General features: G+C 46.5%; 1 protein-coding gene and 1 long non-coding RNA gene across 2 annotated transcripts in view; one reads left to right on the plus strand and one right to left on the minus strand.

Moving 5' to 3' along the window:
• Positions 1–21,073, plus strand: part of AJAP1 (adherens junctions associated protein 1) — a 153,935-nt gene that overhangs the window by 26,534 nt on the left and 106,328 nt on the right. The window lies entirely within an intron of this gene.
• The window catches only part of LOC102497896 (uncharacterized), a 9,161-nt gene continuing 6,220 nt past the window's right edge, over positions 18,133–21,073 (minus strand). The window contains exons 2-4 of the long non-coding RNA XR_336389.1: positions 19,538–19,651; positions 18,800–18,936; positions 18,133–18,341 (exon numbers count right to left, since the gene is read on the minus strand). This is a non-coding gene — a long non-coding RNA (uncharacterized LOC102497896). The remainder of the gene's footprint in view (positions 18,342–18,799; positions 18,937–19,537; positions 19,652–21,073) is intronic.

Below are 21,073 nucleotides of genomic sequence, written 5' to 3' on the forward strand. Positions count from 1 at the left end.
GAGGTCAGTACAAAAGCAGAAATGCTGAATGTGGACTGAAAGATTGAAGTGAGACATGAGGGGGAACTTCTGGGGTGGGGGAGCCCTGAAGCCCAACAGCCTGGCAAGTACCAAGAGGGGTTGGCCAGGGCATCGGGTGCAGCTGCAACTGCAGTTCTAGGCTTCTGGTCTCGATGCCTCCCCCTTTCCAAGGTCTGGGTTGGTGAGACACTTTCAATTGCACAGGGGACAGGGTAGAGTAAGCAGGCCACACCCTTCTCTGCCTCCTATCTCATGTTTTGGGATCTCTGGCAGAAAGCTCCAGGCAAACGAAAGCATCCTTTCATCTGCCCGCGCCTATTTCTGTCTCTATGCCTGCCTCTGCTCTTCCTTTCTGACATTCAGCGTTTTCAAACACAGTCTCTGCACAGGGCATGAGTCACGTTGCCGTGTGGCCATGGAGACATCGTCCTGGGCACTGTTTCCAGCAGCTTCCTGCTGGTTTGGGAACACTGCCCCTTTGTCATGAGGTCGAGGGGTCAGAGTGATCAAGATGTGAAGGGAGAGTGGCACCCAGAGCAAAAGCTGTTCTCTCTTCTCCATACTGGACCAGTGATGGGAATGTACTTGTGCAAAGTTACAGAGAGTCATACAATCATCCCCACTTGTGACATCAGCTACATATGTTGACCCTAGGGCTACGTGCATCTCCATTGCCAGCTACAGCATTCAGGGGTCCTAGACCACCCTCAGGCATAAGAATTCTCTAGAAGGACTTGCAGGAGTCATTGAATGATGTTATACTCATGGCTGATGAAAGTCAGCCAAGGGGAGAGAGACACATGAGGCAGAGTCAGGGAGGGCTACAAACAGAGCTTCTGGTTGTCCTCTTCCATGCAATCAGAACACATCACTTTCCTGGCAACATGAATGACAGTCCATAGGGAGCATCACCAACCAGGGAAGCTTCCCTGAGCCTCAGTGTCCACAGTCTGTTGGGCTTAGTCACATAGAACTGGTTGACTTCCCACATGACTAGCCTCAGTCTCCAGGACAACAAGCAGATTCCATGTGACTGTGTGGGCTAGACTGTCTGGTGGCCAGAGAAGGCCCTGGGTGTCACAGACATTCTCATCAGGCAGGACATTCTAAGGCCTGGATGTTTCCCAGGAGCTGAGGTAAAGCCCTCACCTCTCTTGGGACAAAGTTAAATTCTTTACTATACAACATCTCAGTAGGATCCAGTGCCTTGCATTATCCCACTGGTGATGATGATGTAGCCCTTGCCAATTAAATCCTGCCCTGAAAGCCTTGTGGGCAGAAAAGCATGAACCAACAGCATGTCTGAGCATTCTGCAGAGTTGCTACAATGAAGCAGCATGAAGGCCTTTTCCATTTCCTGTGGGGCCGAGACACCCATGTGGGAGAAGAAATCTGTCCTATGTGCTACCAGCTTCGTCTTTGCACAGGGGCAGCTACTGCTGTAGGTGTTTCACTGCTCATTTTATACCCTTCTCCTCCTCTTCTGTGGCTCCTGGGCATATATACTTCACTTGATGGATCCTTGTCTTGTTCATTCTCATTGTCACGGAGACCAGTGGGCACTGGTGTTGCCTCCTTATTTCATTTTTGGTGCTAGTGTATTAGTCACACTCTTCTGATTTCTTCATCTCCAATGCACTTGCTTGTTCTTTTTTCTTTTTTTTTTTTTATAACCAGTTCTAAAAAAAGATGATTTGTGTGAAGAGAGTGAAAATTGAGTTTATTTACGACAAATCAGTAGAATCCAAACTTTGGCAAAGAAACCCAGAAGATGCCACTGGCTTCTGAAGTGCATTTGGTTGCGTCATTGAATGTGAAGTTTCCGGTGCAGCTGGCTTGGTTAGACTCTGACCCCAGCTCCTGTCCTCCTAGGGGCCCAGATTCCGATGCCTGCACCATCTCACCTCAGAAACAGTAAAATCTGTGCTGTTCTTAGGGACTCTGGCTAGTCAGTTTTCAAATGCTGTGAGGCTAAGGGAGAAGCTAGATCTTCCTTGGGGAGTCCAACCCACAGAGTAACTGGACTATGATATAAGGATGGCCAGATGCCCAGCTTGTTTGTTATCTGGGCTTCTGGGATAACACATCCCTCTTCTCTGTCAGTGTCTGCTACCAAAGTAGAGGCAGGCAGCAAAAAAAAATGTTGATTTAAGGATTTGAGGTTTTCAGCTTCTGCATGCCAAAAGGACCTCTAGGATTTGCCTAAGAATGGGGAAAATAAATGCCATAGTGTTGGCTTCAAAAGTTTAAACTAATAATAAAAGCCATCAACAAAATCCCACTAATGTTCTGGTCTCAATTTCACAGGAACTGGGGTGGGGGGGGCAGGCAGGGCTGGACATCTTCTGAAGAGGCCTTCTAAGAATTGGGCTTGGGGCAAGATTTGGGAAGTGAGAGGGAGGGAGGCAAAGACAAGCTCTCTAATGACAGAGGAACACCCTCACATTTGTATTCTTACATCATCCTGGCTCCTTTAGATCAACCTTTTTACTCCAACCTCCTCAACCCCTCCTTGTCCTGCTCCTGATTCCTTCTGAAGAGCACAGCTTGCCCATGCCAGGAAAGAGGCCACACAGCTCAGCTTGCCCATACCTAGGAAGTAGGAGCTTACAAACATCCTAGGAACAGATGATTGTGGACATCTCGACCCACACCCACCACACTCCTTCCTGTTCCTGCACAGAGATGACCAGTTCAGGCTGATAATGCCAGGAGCCATGGAGAGAGCATTCTGAATGCAGACCAGCTGCCTGGCGTGCCCAGTGTTTTTCTGGAATTACTCGTTCTTGTTCCTGTGCTCCAGTGGACATTCCTGCCATCCTGTCACTAAAGGCCTGTTTGAGTTTCTCCATCATACCCCTCTTTCTTCGTAGGCCATTCAGGATCATCTGAAATTGTCTTGTTGATCCTTTAATTTAGACATGCTTGCTGTCTGCCTCCTTCCACCAGGAGAGGGGGGTTCTTGGTCAGTCTGACTGACTCCTGCTGGTATGGCCTGGGCATCCCCATTGGGTGTCCAGATAGGGTCCATTAACCCCATGGATAGAAGATGGTGGAGGGAGAGACAGAAATTGTGGTTAGTGTTGCAAATGTTTGTTCATCCAGAAGGAAAGGCAGCTTGGGAGAGGGGAGACTGGCGGCGGATTAAGGCCATGAGAGCTGACCTCACAGGTCAGGAGGGCTGTCCAGCAGCGCACCCAGACCCCATGGCAGAATGGGAAGCTGTGGGCAGGGGTTGCAGGGAAGCTACGTTTAAACCAAGGTGAACAGTGACATGTTTTCAATAAACATGCAGTGAGGAAATGAGCCACCCATGGTGAGAGTGAGCTTCCCATCAAGGGGGCTTGTAAATCCAGCCTCAGTGACAAGTAGTAGGATAGAGGGGACACCTAGCAGACAGTCAGGGTGGGCTATAATTTTATGCAAGTTCCAGCTTCATAACTGCCCTCCCAAGATTGAGGATTCTGACCTCACACACCACTGCCTCCACAAATAGAGGCTGCCCTGTGCTCACAGTCGCCCTGCTGGGTGTGCTGCTAAGATTAATTGCTTTTGTTTGTAGTAAATGAACTTTTCAAATGGAAGAAGGCCTCACCAGAACTGGCCAGCAGCTTTTCTTTCCTCTTCCCACCAGGGATTCTGCCCCTCTCTAGCCCCTTTCTTGGCCCTTTTGTTATGCCAAGGGAAGGACAGGGAGGGGATTAAGGAGGGAAGGAAAGATTAAAAAGAAATCTAATATTTGAAACCAGGCTCACTAAGGAGTGGGTGCAAAGCCATGGTGTGCAAGAGAAACTCTTAAAATCGGTCAGAGTATATTCTTGTAGAGTGGAAGAGATCCCAGCTAATGTTATAAATAAAATAACTTGGCCTTCAAGTGTGTGCGTGTGTGTGTGTTCAGGTAATCAGGGGCAACAGCTAAATATGAGAGGACATAAAAAAATCTGTGGAGGGCCAGCAGGTAGTGGGGAGGTTAAGGCACTGGGTCCCATATCGCCAACAGTATGATTTAAGTCGCAGACTTGGCAGCTTGAAAAACACTCTGGGCACATGTACATGCATATCCAAAATCCTGAGAGGAGAGTGGAAGAAGAGGGATTGCAGTGTGGCCATCCTCCTTAGGGGTGATTTCTCACTTTCTCTCTCTCTCTGGTGAGTGCACATGCCCTATAGCAAAAACAAAAATGAAAACAGCAGTTCGTGGGAAATGAAATTAAAATACGAGTTTATTTTGGTGCAAAATTTTTTGAAATCCAGGCATAGTGCTTTTCATAATATGCTTTTTTCATGAAGTTTTTGAAGACTCTGCATATATTTTGTAAATGATAAAAAATGACACATTTGCTTTTCTCTGTCCATTGCACTCTTGAAGCCAACTATTGGTCTCAGTTGGAATGCCATTCCAGTCATTTTCATAAGAAATAGAAATATCAGGTGACCTGGTGTCCTGGTTAGTTGCATGAGCGCCACATTTTCTTGGTGGCATCATGAGAATGAATCGCCCTGGTGCAGACAGGTGGTGAGTACAACAGTCCCCAAGGCAGTGAATTGATACATCTCCCACACGCAGTAGGGACAGCCTTGACTGCAACAGGACATTCTTTTCTCTACTGGAAGCAGCCACATTGATTTACTAGCTTCTGTATGTGACTACAATGTGACCCAAAGTTCATAGAATTCTCCTAGGTTCAGTTGAGAAAGATTGAGTATTTGTAATGCACTTAGAGCAATGTTGGGTAGAAACAAACACTTGAAAGTCTTTGTATCACAGACATCAGTGAACCTGGTCCGGGACCATGCACTCTGTTAATTATTGATTGCTGCTTAACAAATAATCATAAACTCAATGGCTTAAAACAGTACGCATTTATTATCTCACACATTCTCTGGGTTCAGAGTCTGGGCACAACTTAGCTGGATACTATGTTAAGACTGCAGTTGAGATGTTACCCTGAGCTTTGCTCTGGTCGTTGGCTTGACTGGAGAATGCTGGGTGCCTAGGTCTCATGGTTGTTGACAGCATGCAGTTCTTGAGGGCTGCCTGGCTGAGGTCTTCTCTTTCTTGCTCACAGTCAGCTCCTCACCCTGTGGCTCTCTCCATATGGTAGTTCATAACATGCAAAGCCAGCTAGGAAGAATTCTCTAGCAAGTTGGGTGTTACTGTCACATGTAACATTATCACAGAAGTTATATCTTCACCTTTGCTATATTCTGTAGGTTACAGGTGAGTCATGAGTCCCACCCACACTCAAGAGAAGGACTTTGAACAACCAGAGAGGGGACTACAAGAGCCTCAATGAAGTCTGTTCACCATTGTGGTCAATTTCTCCATCTGGGTGGAAGGGTCCAAATAATTGCTAACATTTAACTCAACAGGACCATGAGCCTGTCTCTAAATTGAAATAGCTCATGCAGTCCTTGTAACAGTCCGATGGACTTGCTGCTCTCCTTATCCCCACTTCATAGTTTATGAAACTCAGAGAGGTTCAGTAACTTATCCAGAGCCACATGATGAGTCTTTGAACCACAGTCAGGCATGCATGTTTCAAGACGGAAGGTAAGCTTTGGAAGACAGCTCTATGCCATGAACCCTCAGCTCCTTGTTTTCTTTTCTTAAAATTTTTAAAAATTTATTATTAGTATAATCTTGTTTATATTACATTAAATCATGTATAATTTTACAGTGTGTTACATTTCTTTTCCCAGAAGGAATACCATGCATATCAGTCAAGACAAAGACATTACTATCCACATCATCACCATCAAATAGCTTTTCATCATTTTTTTCAGATTACTATTATTTTATTATTCTCATTATTTTTTAAGTATTCAATCACTATTTATCATTTTGCTTGTAAAAAGATTTTACCCAACATGAAACACTTCTCAGACCAGTTCAGTTGAGAATACTGTACATGTTATCATCCACAGATAATAAACCATTTCTATGCTCCACTAATGTAGTGCTTCTCTATTTGTTCTCTTGCTATCCTTCTCCATACTCTTCCCTTCTCCTGCCCTGTTCCACACTGTCTTTACCATTGCTAAGGTTTTTTTTTTGTTGTTGTTTTGTTTTGTTTTGCTATAGGGTGCATGTGCTCGCTGGAGATACAGAGAGACCGAAAGACAGACAGCAAGAAATCACCTCCCAAAGGGGATGGCCATGCTGCAACCCCATTCTCCTCCTGTGATTTTGGGCAAACATGCACACATGTCTGGTGTGAGTTTTAAGCCAATGGGTCTAGGACTCGAATTGCAGTCTACTACGTAGGAGTCCAGCGTAACCATTACTCTATCTGCTGGTCCCAAGTTCTTTTTATTCTTAAAAAGTGCTACCCCTTCCCTAATACTTGGTGACACATTTCATGACATGGTAATTTCTCTTGACAGCACTCATCACCATCTGATCCACTGGCCTGTCTCTTCTCTCTAGAACCCGAATTCCATGAGGGCATGGAGTCATACCCTGTGTCATTAGCTCCTAGGACAAAGACCATAAATAGCAAGCACTCAATAAATATCTGATAGATGGATGAATGGGTGAATAAATTATCCTCATGTTGTGGACTTTTTGTCAGGAGCCGCAGGTCATAAGTGACCCCAGGACGTCAGGCTGTCTGAATTAGATCCCATAACCAAGTACCACAGACTGGGTGGCTTAAAACAAGATTTATTATGTCACAGTTCTGGAGACCAAAAGAACAAGATCAAGGTGCTGTAGGACCATACAGCCTCTGAGGGTCTAGGGGAGAATCTTTGCCTTCCTCTCCCAGCTTCTGACAGTTTCTGGCAGTCCTTGGTGTTCTTTAGTTTGCTGGTGCATCTCTCTAATCTCTGTCTCCATCTTCACATGGCTTTATTCCATTTGTTTATCTCTCTGTATATTTTTTTCTCTTCTTATAAAGACATCAACTGTATTAATCAGGGTTCTCCAGAAAAAAAGATCCAATAGAATGTGGGTGTGTATATATAAACAGACTCGTAAGAAATCAACTCACATGATTATGGAAGCTGAGAAGTCCCAAAGTCTGTAGTGGGTAAGACAGAGACTCTAGAGAGTTGGTGGCGTAAGTTCCAGTTTGACCCTAAAAGTCTGAGAACCAGGGGAACCCATAGCACTTCCAAGTCTGAATGCCAGCAGGCTTAAGACTGCAGGAGAGCCAGTTTTTCAGCTCCAGTCCGAAGGCAGGGAAAGACCAATGTCCTTGCTTGGAGCAGTAAAGCAAAGCTAGTTCCCTCTTACCCAACTGATTTTATTCAAGCCAGCAAGTGGTTAGACAAGCCCACCCACTCTGGGGAGAGACATCTGCTTTACTCAGTCTAACAATTCAAATTTTCATCTCATCCAGGAAGACAAACGCTCACAGACATTCTAAGAGCAATGTTTGACCAAATGTCTGTGGACCCTATAGACCTGTGAAATTGACAAATAAGATCAGCCCTCACACTCATCATTGCATTTGGGGCCCATCATAATCCCATATAACTTCTTCTTCACTTAAGTACATTTTCAAAGGACCCATTTACAAGTAAGGTCACCATCTGAGGTTCTGGATGGACATAAATTTTAGGGGCACACTGAACTCAGTAATTCCTCCCTGGGAGGCAGAGGCTGGAAAGGAGTGGGGTTGTGGGTCAGACGGCTCCTCTGTCTTCCGTCCCTGTGGTGCTCTGTACCTTGACTCAGTAGACTTTTGTGAATTTGACTGCTACAGAGCTGCTGACCCCATTTCTGGCCAATGTTCAGACTGCTGGTGTCCATTTCTCTCTCTTGCAAAACTACCCTAGAATCTGTACAACTACTGGGCATAGACTGTTTCCTGGGTAAAAAGAACTAACAGCTGTATTATCAGGTGCACTGTAGTTTTTACATACAGACATAGAAAATTTGTTTCCATTTCAGTAAGAATGGTGAGGTTTAATGTAGCATTGCTGCTTAGGATCTTTGATTCCATCACAAGCATCTTTCTGGTGGTGTATTTATATGGACTTTTGGCTAAAGGGGAGTAGAAATGGACCATTTTTCTGCAGGATTACATTTTAGTGTCTTATAACCTGTACGATATATGAGCTAAATAATAGGTCTTTGGCATTAGAATTTGAGTGGATTTGGAAATATAGCAAAGATAAACTTCTGAGCAAGTTCTGTTTGAAATGGAGTGTTTTCTAGCACCCGTTATTGGTTTAAAATCCTGGGGGGAAGAGTTAAATAAATCAAAGAGACAGGTGCAGTTTTTAGATTAAACAGCCAAACTCATACAAAATCCCTTTGTCTAGACTGGACAAACATCAAGTGTTATTTCAGACAGTTTGATGAAATGCCCCACTGTTAGCTGCAGCCCGCTAAATGCCCGCAGTGTTTGGTAAAGCCCTTTGGAAGCCCATGTTTTCAGCAGCACGGACAGTGTGCAAAATTGCCACAGACTGCAGCAGAGAGGAATGTCAACTTGGCCACACTGTCAGAGTCCTCCTTCGCCAGCCCCAGGCCAAGGCCAGGAGGCTGAGTGCTGGCCAGAGTCAGGCAGGGGCCACCGGCCACACCCCACCCTAAGTGCAGGGCTCTGGGGACCTGGATGCCTTCAGGGTCATGGTCCAGAGTGGCAATTTTTATGCATTTGCTTGGGGGAAGGGAATCTGAGCATCTAGCCTGCAGAAGTGCTGAATTCTGTCTGTATTCTGGGAATTTCTCTTCTCACCGGTCCAGCTGGGGCAGAGAGCATAGACTTAGACAGAGGCCATACCTAGGGTCAGAGTAGTTCTCCTTCTTACCCCTACAAAGCCTCATGCACATCAAGGGCGTGGGACAAAGCAAGCCTCTGAAGACAGTGCATCCTGGGACCAGCAGTTGACGTAATGGCTGTGTCACTGGACTCTCATGTAGTCAACAACGGTTCGAGTCCCGGACCTGGTGGCTTAAACTCACGCCAGGCGCATGTGCATGCGTACCCAAGATCCCAAGAGGAGAATGGAGGAGAGGGGATTTCTCACCCCCCAGAAAGTGCTCTCTTTCTGGTGAGCACATGCGCCCTATAACAAAATACCTCTCCAAAAAAAGAAATTAAAAAAAAGACAGTTCATCCTGCATTTGTACATCTCCTTCTCTGCATGCTCTAAAGGAGAGGTTATGCCATGTACTTGTAGGCTTCTTGGGAGCAGACAGACCCTAGTGGGCAAGTGTGGTTACTGCTATGATACTGGGCAATGTAGTCATATTCTCTGCCTCAGTTTCCCTACTTGCAACATGAAGGGGATGACAATACCCAAAGTAATAACTTCTCTTAGGCCTGTTAGTGTCAAGTGCTGCTTTGAGTTCTAGTCAAGCCTCACAGCGGCCCTAGGATGATCCCCATTTTACAGATGAGGAAACTGAAACTCAGAGAAAGTAGGGAATTTGATAAAGCCACACAGCCAGGAAAAGCAAGGGCCAGGATTAATCCAGAGATCTAGGTCAGAGTTTACCTACATCATTGTCCATTGATGCTAAAAAGCTGTGGATTGGTCACAAATCCCAATTTCTCAGCTTCAGAGATGTGAAATGTGTAAGTAGCATGTATCTTTTCTTAAAAAATAATTAATTTGATTTACTATTACTATTTTTAATTTGCTGTAGGGCACACACCCTCACCAGAGAGAGAAAGAGAGTGAGAAAGCAAGTCTACCAGGTCTAGGATTTGAACTGCGGCTGACCAGGTAGAAGTCCAGCACTTCAGCCACTATACCACCTGCTGACCCCAGCAGCATGTATCTTAGGGTCTATAAAATATGGAAGTACCAATGTCACAGGTCTGTGGTACTAATTGATAAGGTTCTCCATAGATGATCTATGATTGTCACTGCCATTGCTGTTGTCACTGCCATTTCTAAAATATTGTCTCCCTGCTCTTAAATCTGAGATGCTGTGTCTAGTCTCCAACTGGGCTTGGCTATCTGTAGCTTTCCCCACATGGCTCCCTCCCCTAACCCCGGTCAGGCCCCACCCCCCTCATGTCTGCGCCCATAATGCCTTTTCTCCTTTGCCAGTCCTGAGATCCAACCAGCCCTCTAGCTGGACTCTCCACAGCCCTGGGTTTCCATGGTCCCCTCTGAGCTCTGTGGCACCTTCAAAACATCTGCCTGGTTTTGTCTGTTTCATGAGTAGTGGTCTTGAACCCAAGACTGTGTTATGTTTCCTATATCCTCCTCCTCTCCCTCCAGTGGCACCCAGAGCCATACTGAGCCTTTCTTGGAATTTCGCATGTGAGTGTGATGATGAGGGTAATGATGAAGATGAGTCCATAGGAGTGAGACTGTATCCTCATCCAGGTTCCTGTGTCAGCCCAGGCCCCTGGTGCTCTCTCTGTTCCTCAGAGTCCAACTGTAGCACTTTCTAGAGGCCTAGCTCATTTAATGCTAAGAGTCAGGTGATCAGGGCTCAAATTTGGACTCTTACCAGCTGTGTGATCTTACACACATTGCTTACCCTCTCCACCTTACTCCTTCATCTGTAGATCGGGGTTAATGACAGCATCTATCTTTTATTCCTCATGGAAAATTAAAGTAACTAATGCCAGAATACATCTCACATGGTGCCTGCCTGGTGTTATCAGTGAAGAGCCAGTATTCTCACTGTGCCCCCAGAGCTTGGAATCTGCATCCCAGGGAATCTTTGTTAAGATGCATCTTCCTTGACCCACTCCAGTGTTTCTCGTTCAGTGATCTGGTAATGTTGGCGCCACTGGCCTGGGTGCTCCACCCTGAAGCCAGTCCTCTGTCTCAATGAGTCACCTAGGATATTCATTGGGGGGCGAGGCAAATGTGACGTGCTAAAGCCGAGATCAGAGAAATACAAGCAAGGCCCTTCCTGCACCAGCACCCATGATCCTGTCCCCCCTCTGTGCATTCTTGCAAGTATTCTGGACTCAAGCATGGAGAAGATCAAAAGGACTCACTCGGCCAAACGTAAGTTGTGGCCGCATCCTCTCTCTCATCCATTCCTGAGCTGTCTGCAATGGGTGTGGAGGTGGGGAAGGAAAGGCCATTTCTGTCCTCAGAGAAGCCAGGGTGGGCCTGGGACAGGTGCTACATGAAAGGGGCAAGAGAGCTTGGTGCTTGGGATCGGGGCACTGTGGGGCTTCCCAGGCAGCATCAGATAAGCAGGCTGTCAGAAGCAGACAGCGTGCAGTGTGGGGGACAAAGGAAAAATGGAGAGGAAAGGGGTGGAGGAAGGAAGGGGTAGGTGGAAGGCCCAGGGATAACAGCCAGGAAAACAGGGTCCTTGGATTGGCAGGGGCAGGGTGTCTCTCCCAAACTCCACTGCTGGCCCTCACCTTCCTACTCCCAGTGGATTCGAATTTAGTTTCATGCCTGTTTACAAAGCCCCGGGACTCAGGAAATGCTGCTGTGGACTGCATGTGCAGGATCCTGTGTGCATCCCCAACTGGGATAGCTGTTAACAAGCTGATAACTTTCCTTGGTAGAAACCATTCTATGTTCCGTTTGTTCTTGGCTCAGCACATCTTCCAGGTTTAGGGATTCATGGGGCAGGTAGCAAAGAGTAGGCCCTGAGACATCCCTGGGGCCTGGGCTTAGGCAGCTTCATATCCATGTTTATCAGTGCGGCTTTCTGGTAATCAGCCTAAGGAGCTACAGGAAATGGGGTCAGGCCTCAAAGCAAGGGCTGCTCCCTGACCTGCCTGGCCACCTGGGAAAGGGGGATAGAGCACCTTGAGCACACTCACATTTGGTCCCGATTCCCGGCTCATTCTCTCTGCTTCTCAGACATCCCCAAGTCATTATCTTTTCTGGGTAGAATCCTGGAATGAGAAGATTTTTACGGGAACCTTTGGCTCCTCTTCTTTTTCCAAATAAGAGTTGCATCTTGGTCATTTAAGACAAGTGGACACCTCACCATCTCATGAATGAGTACGGTGAGACACAGAGGTACCCACTTGTCCAGGGGCAGCTGGTCAATGCAGAGCAGGTACAGAGGTTGAGCAGAAACAGGATCGGACAGTCTATTAACCTCATTCCCTCTGACCTCTTGGCTGTGCCAGCTGTCCTTCCCCAACTGGGATAGCTGTTAACAAGCTGATAACTTTCCTTGGTAGAAACCATTCTATGTTCCGTTTGTTCTTGGCTCAGCACATCTTCCAGGTTTAGGGATTCATGGGGCAGGTAGCAAAGAGTAGGCCCTGAGACATCCCTGTGGCCTGGGCTTAGGCAGCTTCATATCCATGTTTATCAGTGCGGCTTTCTGGTAATCAGCCTAAGGAGCTACAGGAAATGGGGTCAGGCCTCAAAGCAAGGGCTGCTCCCTGACCTGCCTGGCCACCTGGGAAAGGGGATAGAGCACCTTGAGCACACTCACATTTGGTCCCGATTCCCAGCTCATTCTCTCTGCTTCTCAGACATCCCCAAGTCATTATCTTTTCTGGGTAGAATCCTGGAATGAGAAGATTTTTATGGGAACCTTTGGCTCCTCTTCTTTTTCCAAATAAGAGTTGCATCTTGGTCATTTAAGACAAGTGGACACCTCACCATCTCATGAATGAGTACGGTGAGACACAGAGGTACCCACTTGTCCAGGGGCAGCTGGTCAATGCAGAGCAGGTACAGAGGTTGAGCAGAAACAGGATCGGACAGTCTATTAACCTCATTCCCTCTGACCTCTTGGCTGTGCCAGCTGTCCTCTACTAGAGCTGTCAAGGGGCCACCAGGAACTGGAGGGAAGAGCCAGAGGATTTCTTCCGTTGGACAGCAGAACCCATTGTCAGCCTCAGAGAGTGGAGCCACAATCCCAAGCAATTGTCTTCTGCCTCATGTTATTGTAATTCATCATGGCAGGAGGAAAAAAGACAAAACAACAAAGCCAATCTCCTGCTGCTGGAGTTTCCTCTCTTAGCAGGGCTTCTCTGGAGAATGTGATAATGACCTGGAACCCCTTCCAATCAGTCCAGTGTCCAGCGCCTGTGTGACAGTCAGCCTTCCCGGGCACCAAAAGCACAATATCGTTAGCATGATTGTGTCCAGAACCAGGAGCTATAAAATGCTCCAACTCCATAAATCATGGAAAACAAGGACATAACCTTGGATCTTTCTGCACCATCAATACATTACCTAATTCAATCATAAAATGGAAGAGCAGTTCCATTTGTATAATTCCGTATAAAAAATCAGCAGATCTTTGCATTTTAAATGTTGTCTGCACAGCCTCTCCATGGGGGTGAGTGTAGCTTCCCTTTGATGGAACAAGTGTCAAGCAGAAAGGATATAAACAAGCTTCCATGTCACTACCTTCGAGGATGCTTATTTAGGGGTTCTTTTAATGCCTCACTGTGATGGTTTATTTGCAAATGGCCTGGAAGCTGCTAACAATTTGTATTTCGTGATTTTCTGGAGCCTGGTGGTAGCCATGATCCCTATGGCATTGAGAGATCACCCAGCACAGTGTCTTATTATGACTCTGTGGGCAGCAGCTCCTTCCCAGGACCAAGAACCAAGACCCCACTCTGGGCTACTGCCCTCACAGGCAGGGGATAAGCAAGCTTGATGAAGACTACCCACTGGTGCCATCTTGGTGTGGACTGTGGGGTCGTCTCTCTGCCCCACCAGTACCCCAACACAGAAGCAGGTATGTTTAGTGGTATGTGTGACCAGCCATCTAGTCAGCCTAAGACTATGAAACTGCCAATTGCCTATACTGTAGTGAGGTAGCTAGCAACTGAGCTGTCCTCACTGCAAGACAGTTGGGCTCAAAATTCTATATCCTACCCTTGATCACCCTGTTTCCTTTCTCTCTAGCTGGAACTGAGTTCAAGGGAGCTGGGTTCAAATGTTCTTTCTTCCTGGAAAGCACAGGAATGTCCCTTAATTTATTTGTACTTCCAGAATAATGCCATCTCCAAAAGTAGCACTGCCTTCCCTGCCACATGCAATTATTTGGCATTCTGAGTAAATAAAGTGATAAACCCCAGTCTTTGTAGATAACTTACCAATTCGGAGGGATTAGATCAGCCCAGGCCAGGTCTCCACTGAGCTGTTCTTATCACAAGGTATTCTTTATTTCCTCACTGATATTCAACTATCTCAATGCCTTGAAATAAAAAAGGAGAATAGCTCAGATGCTTATGTGGAGAGAACCATCATTTTAGCCTGTTTTACCTGCTTTTCCTGGCTGAGGTCAGGAGGCCAGCCTGGCCCCAGCATTTGCTCTGGCCAGATGAGTCCTCTTGTCCTTCATCTCCTTCATCCTGCAGAAGCATGAGTTGTTGGGTCTCTCTGTGGCTTTTGGTTCCCTGACTTACTGGCTTGAATCATTTAAAGCCCTGCTTTTAGATGTCAGCCTTCAAGTAGAGTGAAGTCTCCATTTCTGCAGAGGGGTCAGAGTAGACTTAGTACCCCAAGTTTGACAAGCACTCCTACTGCTCTCCCCTGCCCAACACCCACCCAGATGGACCAGGGCTGCCACTGTCTGCTGCAAAGCACAGCCAAACCCCCGCAACAAGAAACAGTGGCAGGAACCAAGAGTCCCCTTCCCTCCTCAGCACATTAGATTTGAACTCTTCCTTCTGAAAAGCTGTTAGACACCTGTCATGTTTTTCTTCTCCCCATCTTTACAGAGTCCATCTCACAAATGTAGAAAATAACTTAATTTTAAAAATTGTGATCATAGTGAGAACATAGTTTTGAGGATCTGAACTTTTTTTTGCTAGCAAGTATATTCCCTTGATGGAGAAGGACAGAGAGAGAGAAATCACCCCTTAAGGGAGTTAACCACAATCCCGTCTCCTCCTTTCTCCTCTCAGGATTTTAGCCATGTACACACATGCATCTGGCCTGTTCCTCAAGCCAGCAGGTCCAATCCAGGACTTGAACTGCACAGTCAGTCATGTGAGAATCCAGCTGTCTTAACCACTATACTGCCACTGGCCCCTTGAAAACTCTTTAACATTCACGGTGGGCACTTGCTGTTTAGTGGAATCCTGGGAGAGTTTATTTTGAGAAGCCCAGGATCATTTTTGCAATCTCCCATAACTATCTGTCGTCTCAGCTGATATTTGGAGATAAGAGTTTTTTAAGCTGAACATGAAAAAGTATAGAAATGCTGAACACTCTCTGTGGCCTCAATGTACCAATTCAACCATGATACATCACGTCCAGTGTGAGGTCAAGGCTGGCCAGGGCAGCCTGGTGGGTAAACTCTAGGTGGGGGCAAGACCTCAGGGGTGAGGGCCAGTGTTAAATGTTACCAGATGAGGCAGGGAATGGACAGACTGTTCCAAGGGAGTATAGTGGATGTTTCTGCTCTGGTAGCTATGGCTTAGGAAAATAGAGCATTCACATCTGCCTTGTGATGACTCGAGTCACAGCTGTAAAATGCTAAACCGAGTTATATAGCGAATATTGCTGCCATTCTGAGAAGGGGCAAGCTTAGTGCTATTTAATTGGTGCTATTTAATTGGGGTGCAGTAGCTATTCCAAATAAGAGAACACACCTTCATTCATTCACCCATGAGACCTCATCCATCCACCAACCTCTCCAGGGGTACTGGAGACACAAAGATGAACTGAGACCCCAAGCCATGGTGGAGGCCAATGGTAAACACACACAACACAGAAGGTGTGTGTTGAAGGGAAAGGTTGCAAGTCTAAGTTACCACTGACCAGGGTCAACACCTCGAGAGGACATCTTTCTGGGACCAGGCCAGTGCCGCAAAGGTCTTGTGAAATGTGTCTTATGAGGAAGACACGTTTCACTGAGGCCTGAATGAGGCTGGAGAGGTAGTCAGGATAAGTGGGAGAACTTTCTAGCCTCCTGGGGTCTTCAGTGTGGGCATCCAGTTAGAGGGTCAATGACATGTGGCTCAGGATTATTGGCTTGGGATAGGGAGCCTGGATGTGTATTCATGATCACATATGTGTGCAGTCCCGGGGTGGCTGGCTCACCTGTTTGGCCTCATTCTTCCAGTTATCAAGCTAGATGTCCGTCCCACCATATGGTAATGCCTGGAGCTCTCTTAGCCTGCTCAGGGTCTCATGTGTTGAATTCTCAGCTTGTCTGTCTTCCCACTCCAAGGAAGAGACTCCTTTAAGCCCAGGGCCAGGAACAGGGCTCCATCACGGAGAGGCCTGATTCATGTGTGTGTGAGCTGATTGAGAGACTGATGGCCAGCAAAAAATGGAAAGAAAAAAGAGAAGGAGAGAGGTAGGGAGAGAAAAGAAGAGATTGACGTCTTCAGGTGAAATGCAACCTGTGAGAAATTTAAATATCCATTCAAATATGGTCTTATTTAGTGAAAACATTCAAGATATAGCTCCTTACTTAACAACAAACAAGTGATTAACTTGAAAATACAGCTCTGGTAAAAAAAGACTTTCGAGTTGTTTTTTTCATGGTTTTCCTTTCTTTGGAAATTAGCTGTGTGGTTAATCACACTCAAATCACATCAACTCAGAAAATTCACAGTGGGTCCCTAAGCACATCACTCCCGCTTGAATCATTTAAAGCCCTGCTTTTAGATGTCAGCCTTCAAGTAGAGTGAAGTCTCCATTTCTGCAGAGGGGTCAGAGTAGACTTAGTACCCCAAGTTTGACAAGCACTCCTACTGCTCTCCCCTGCCCAACACCCACCCAGATGGACCAGGGCTGCCACTGTCTGCTGCAAAGCACAGCCAAACCCCCGCAACAAGAAACAGTGGCAGGAACCAAGAGTCCCCTTCCCTCCTCAGCACATTAGATTTGAACTCTTCCTTCTGAAAAGCTGTTAGACACCTGTCATGTTTTTCTTCTCCCCATCTTTACAGAGTCCATCTCACAAATGTAGAAAATAACTTAATTTTAAAAATTGTGATCATAGTGAGAACATAGTTTTGAGGATCTGAACTTTTTTTTGCTAGCAAGTATATTCCCTTGATGGAGAAGGACAGAGAGAGAGAAATCACCCCTTAAGGGAGTTAACCACAATCCCGTCTCCTCCTTTCTCCTCTCAGGATTTTAGCCATGTACACACATGCATCTGGCCTGTTCCTCAAGCCAGCAGGTCCAATCCAGGACTTGAACTGCACAGTCAGTCATGTGAGAATCCAGCTGTCTTAACCACTATACTGCCACTGGCCCCTTGAAAACTCTTTAACATTCACGGTGGGCACTTGCTGTTTAGTGGAATCCTGGGAGAGTTTATTTTGAGAAGCCCAGGATCATTTTTGCAATCTCCCATAACTATCTGTCGTCTCAGCTGATATTTGGAGATAAGAGTTTTTTAAGCTGAACATGAAAAAGTATAGAAATGCTGAACACTCTCTGTGGCCTCAATGTACCAATTCAACCATGATACATCACGTCCAGTGTGAGGTCAAGGCTGGCCAGGGCAGCCTGGTGGGTAAACTCTAGGTGGGGGCAAGACCTCAGGGGTGAGGGCCAGTGTTAAATGTTACCAGATGAGGCAGGGAATGGACAGACTGTTCCAAGGGAGTATAGTGGATGTTTCTGCTCTGGTAGCTATGGCTTAGGAAAATAGAGCATTCACATCTGCCTTGTGATGACTCGAGTCACAGCTGTAAAATGCTAAACCGAGTTATATAGCGAATATTGCTGCCATTCTGAGAAGGGGCAAGCTTAGTGCTATTTAATTGGTGCTATTTAATTGGGGTGCAGTAGCTATTCCAAATAAGAGAACACACCTTCATTCATTCACCCATGAGACCTCATCCATCCACCAACCTCTCCAGGGGTACTGGAGACACAAAGATGAACTGAGACCCCAAGCCATGGTGGAGGCCAATGGTAAACACACACAACACAGAAGGTGTGTGTTGAAGGGAAAGGTTGCAAGTCTAAGTTACCACTGACCAGGGTCAACACCTCGAGAGGACATCTTTCTGGGACCAGGCCAGTGCCGCAAAGGTCTTGTGAAATGTGTCTTATGAGGAAGACACGTTTCACTGAGGCCTGAATGAGGCTGGAGAGGTAGTCAGGATAAGTGGGAGAACTTTCTAGCCTCCTGGGGTCTTCAGTGTGGGCATCCAGTTAGAGGGTCAATGACATGTGGCTCAGGATTATTGGCTTGGGATAGGGAGCCTGGATGTGTATTCATGATCACATATGTGTGCAGTCCCGGGGTGGCTGGCTCACCTGTTTGGCCTCATTCTTCCAGTTATCAAGCTAGATGTCCGTCCCACCATATGGTAATGCCTGGAGCTCTCTTAGCCTGCTCAGGGTCTCATGTGTTGAATTCTCAGCTTGTCTGTCTTCCCACTCCAAGGAAGAGACTCCTTTAAGCCCAGGGCCAGGAACAGGGCTCCATCACGGAGAGGCCTGATTCATGTGTGTGTGAGCTGATTGAGAGACTGATGGCCAGCAAAAAATGGAAAGAAAAAAGAGAAGGAGAGAGGTAGGGAGAGAAAAGAAGAGATTGACGTCTTCAGGTGAAATGCAACCTGTGAGAAATTTAAATATCCATTCAAATATGGTCTTATTTAGTGAAAACATTCAAGATATAGCTCCTTACTTAACAACAAACAAGTGATTAACTTGAAAATACAGCTCTGGTAAAAAAAGACTTTCGAGTTGTTTTTTTCATGGTTTTCCTTTCTTTGGAAATTAGCTGTGTGGTTAATCACACTCAAATCACATCAACTCAGAAAATTCACAGTGGGTCCCTAAGCACATCACTCCCCTCCTACAGGTATGAGGAAACTGAGAAACAGTGCATTGGTGGGCCACCCACCCCTCCCATGCAGTGGTGCCCAGTACGTATGGCCTGGGCAGAAGAAAGGCTTCCATGCACATGCTCTGATATTCTCACCTGCCCTCATCACTCGTCTGTGGGGACAGCCAGGGCTCTTGGCAGGCCGCGGTCCAGCATCTTTTCTGGGGCACATTTTATACTCCATGGAGCATTTCCATAGATCATGTGCAGAGAATGGAGTGTCCAGAATGGTTCTTGACAGAGCGGTGAGAGAGAGTGAAACAAACATCGACATCCTCACCCCGAAAGAGTTTTCAGAGACAATTACCGATAAATCAGAAGGATGCGCCTGGTATGAATTCAGCTGATTAAGGTGGTTAAATTGTTTTTCCCTTGCCAAAGGGTTGCCCGATTAACTGAACAAGCAATTTGTTGTACCTAAAATACCTATTTTCTGATTTAATGGCAAGGAGAGTAGAACCTCGCACAACCCGAACAAGTAAGAGCTGAGCCACAAGACCTGGGCAAGCAGAAAGTATTCCTGGGAGCATTATGCCCATCAGCAGGATGCGTATGGCTGGTTAAGTGGGACCGGCATCTGGCATTCTCTCCCCTTTATTCCAGGCAGGTGAAGTGCAGACAAGATACAAAATGGGGATGGAGATCTGGAAGACCTGGGGCTTGGTTTCAGCTCTTTTTATGGGACTTTGAGCATAGGTATCCTCAACTATGAAACATGGATTGCTGGACTGACTGTTGCTCCCCAAAAGTTCTGAGCATCCAGTGTGAGCAGAGTGTGAGTATCCTTTCCAAGCTGTATAGCACTTGGCAGAGGTGAAGGATGGCCCTACTCACCTGAGGCCGGAAAAGATCAGGAGAGGCGGAGAAAGCAGGCCTGTGGGATAAAGCCGTGCTTCGTAGCAGAACCGCCCTCTCTCGTAGGTGCACATCTGGCAAGGGGATGAAAGCCTGGCAGAGACAAATTCAGGAAGAGGTTCATTCTCTTGGTTTTGAAGAAGAGGGATCTACCAAGCTGCTTGACCCAGGTGAGCATCCAGATTTCATCAGTGCCCCAAGTTATGACCCCTCCCCATCTCTTTGCACATGTAGGCATTGGATGCATACCTGGCCAGTTGATGGATATATTTCCTGCTCTCTGACAAAGACATACAAGAATGTGACCTTTTCCTCCAGGGAAAGGGTGTCCAGGGTGGGGCCATACCACTACCCAGGTCAGAAAGTACTCTCAGTTTCCTCTAGGTTGGGCTGTACCCGGTGAGGCCATATAGAAGTTTTTGGTACCCTTTGTTGTCTCCATGACCTGTCTCCTCAGCAAGGCTATTTACCATCCTCCTATCACCTCAGAGGTTTGAGAAGCTGAGCTGGGTCTGCAGAGTTGTTCCCTGCCTTCAACGTGTGGCCTCTCATTTTAAGGCTGGCAACAGCTGCTGGCAGCCCCCATGGTTATATTACTTGCCAGAGTCTAGGTCTGAGCCCCAACTCACCCCCTTCTGCATGTACTCAGGTTACCTCTCCCCGTTTTACAGAGGAGGAAACTGAGGTACAAGGTGTCAAGGTGTCCTCCATCATGGTTGCAAGGAGTGATTGAACTACTGGATGTAAGAACCCAGCTTGTTTCTGCCTCAATCCAGCTCTCAGTGACCACTGAGAGGAGCTCTCCTTGCACCCCAAGAATAAATGGGCCTGGGATCTGCCTCAGGTGGCCCCATCTGCCCCAAGGCTGGCAACAGAAGGTCCCCGCCACCTGCCTTCCTTGGCAGCCCTCCTGACTTCACTTGGGCCATCTTGAGTGAATGCCACATATCAAGCTTCCACATTCCTTTTGCACTCCCAGATCCTTTCCTCATAAACTCCTATCTGGAATTCTAGACCTACAGCTCCTCCATGTAGCCTTCCAGGCTTACACAAGCAGAGATGAGTCTATTCCAGCATGTTAGCTGACCTCCTTCTGCGTCTTGTCAGTAAAAGTGTCTGTTCCCTTAGGTGGACTGTGAGCTCCTGGTTCATTCATTCATCCTCAACCAGCTATCCATGCATTCATTTACTCTATTGATGTTCATTAAGGATAAGAGTCAGGCCTGGTGCTCCATATTGGGATTTGAGAGGAGTGACAGTGTCGGCTAGTTTCCAGATCCAGCCCTTGCCATTGTAGCTGCCTCATAAATGGTTATTGAATAATTACATAAAGATAAAAATTAATAAGCAGAGTGAACATTCTTATTAAAGTGTAATTAATATTAAGTGAGAATTCAGCTTCATTGGTGCTCATCTTGGCTACACTCTGTTTTTGTTTTTCATTTTTTTAGGTTTATTTATTTATTTATTTTTGCCATAGGACACATGTGCTTGCTAGGGAGAGACAGACAGAGG

The sequence above is a fragment of the Tupaia chinensis genome, unplaced genomic scaffold, assembly GCF_000334495.1.
Source record: "Tupaia chinensis unplaced genomic scaffold, TupChi_1.0 Scaffold138365_1, whole genome shotgun sequence".
Classification (NCBI taxonomy): domain Eukaryota; kingdom Metazoa; phylum Chordata; class Mammalia; order Scandentia; family Tupaiidae; genus Tupaia; species Tupaia belangeri.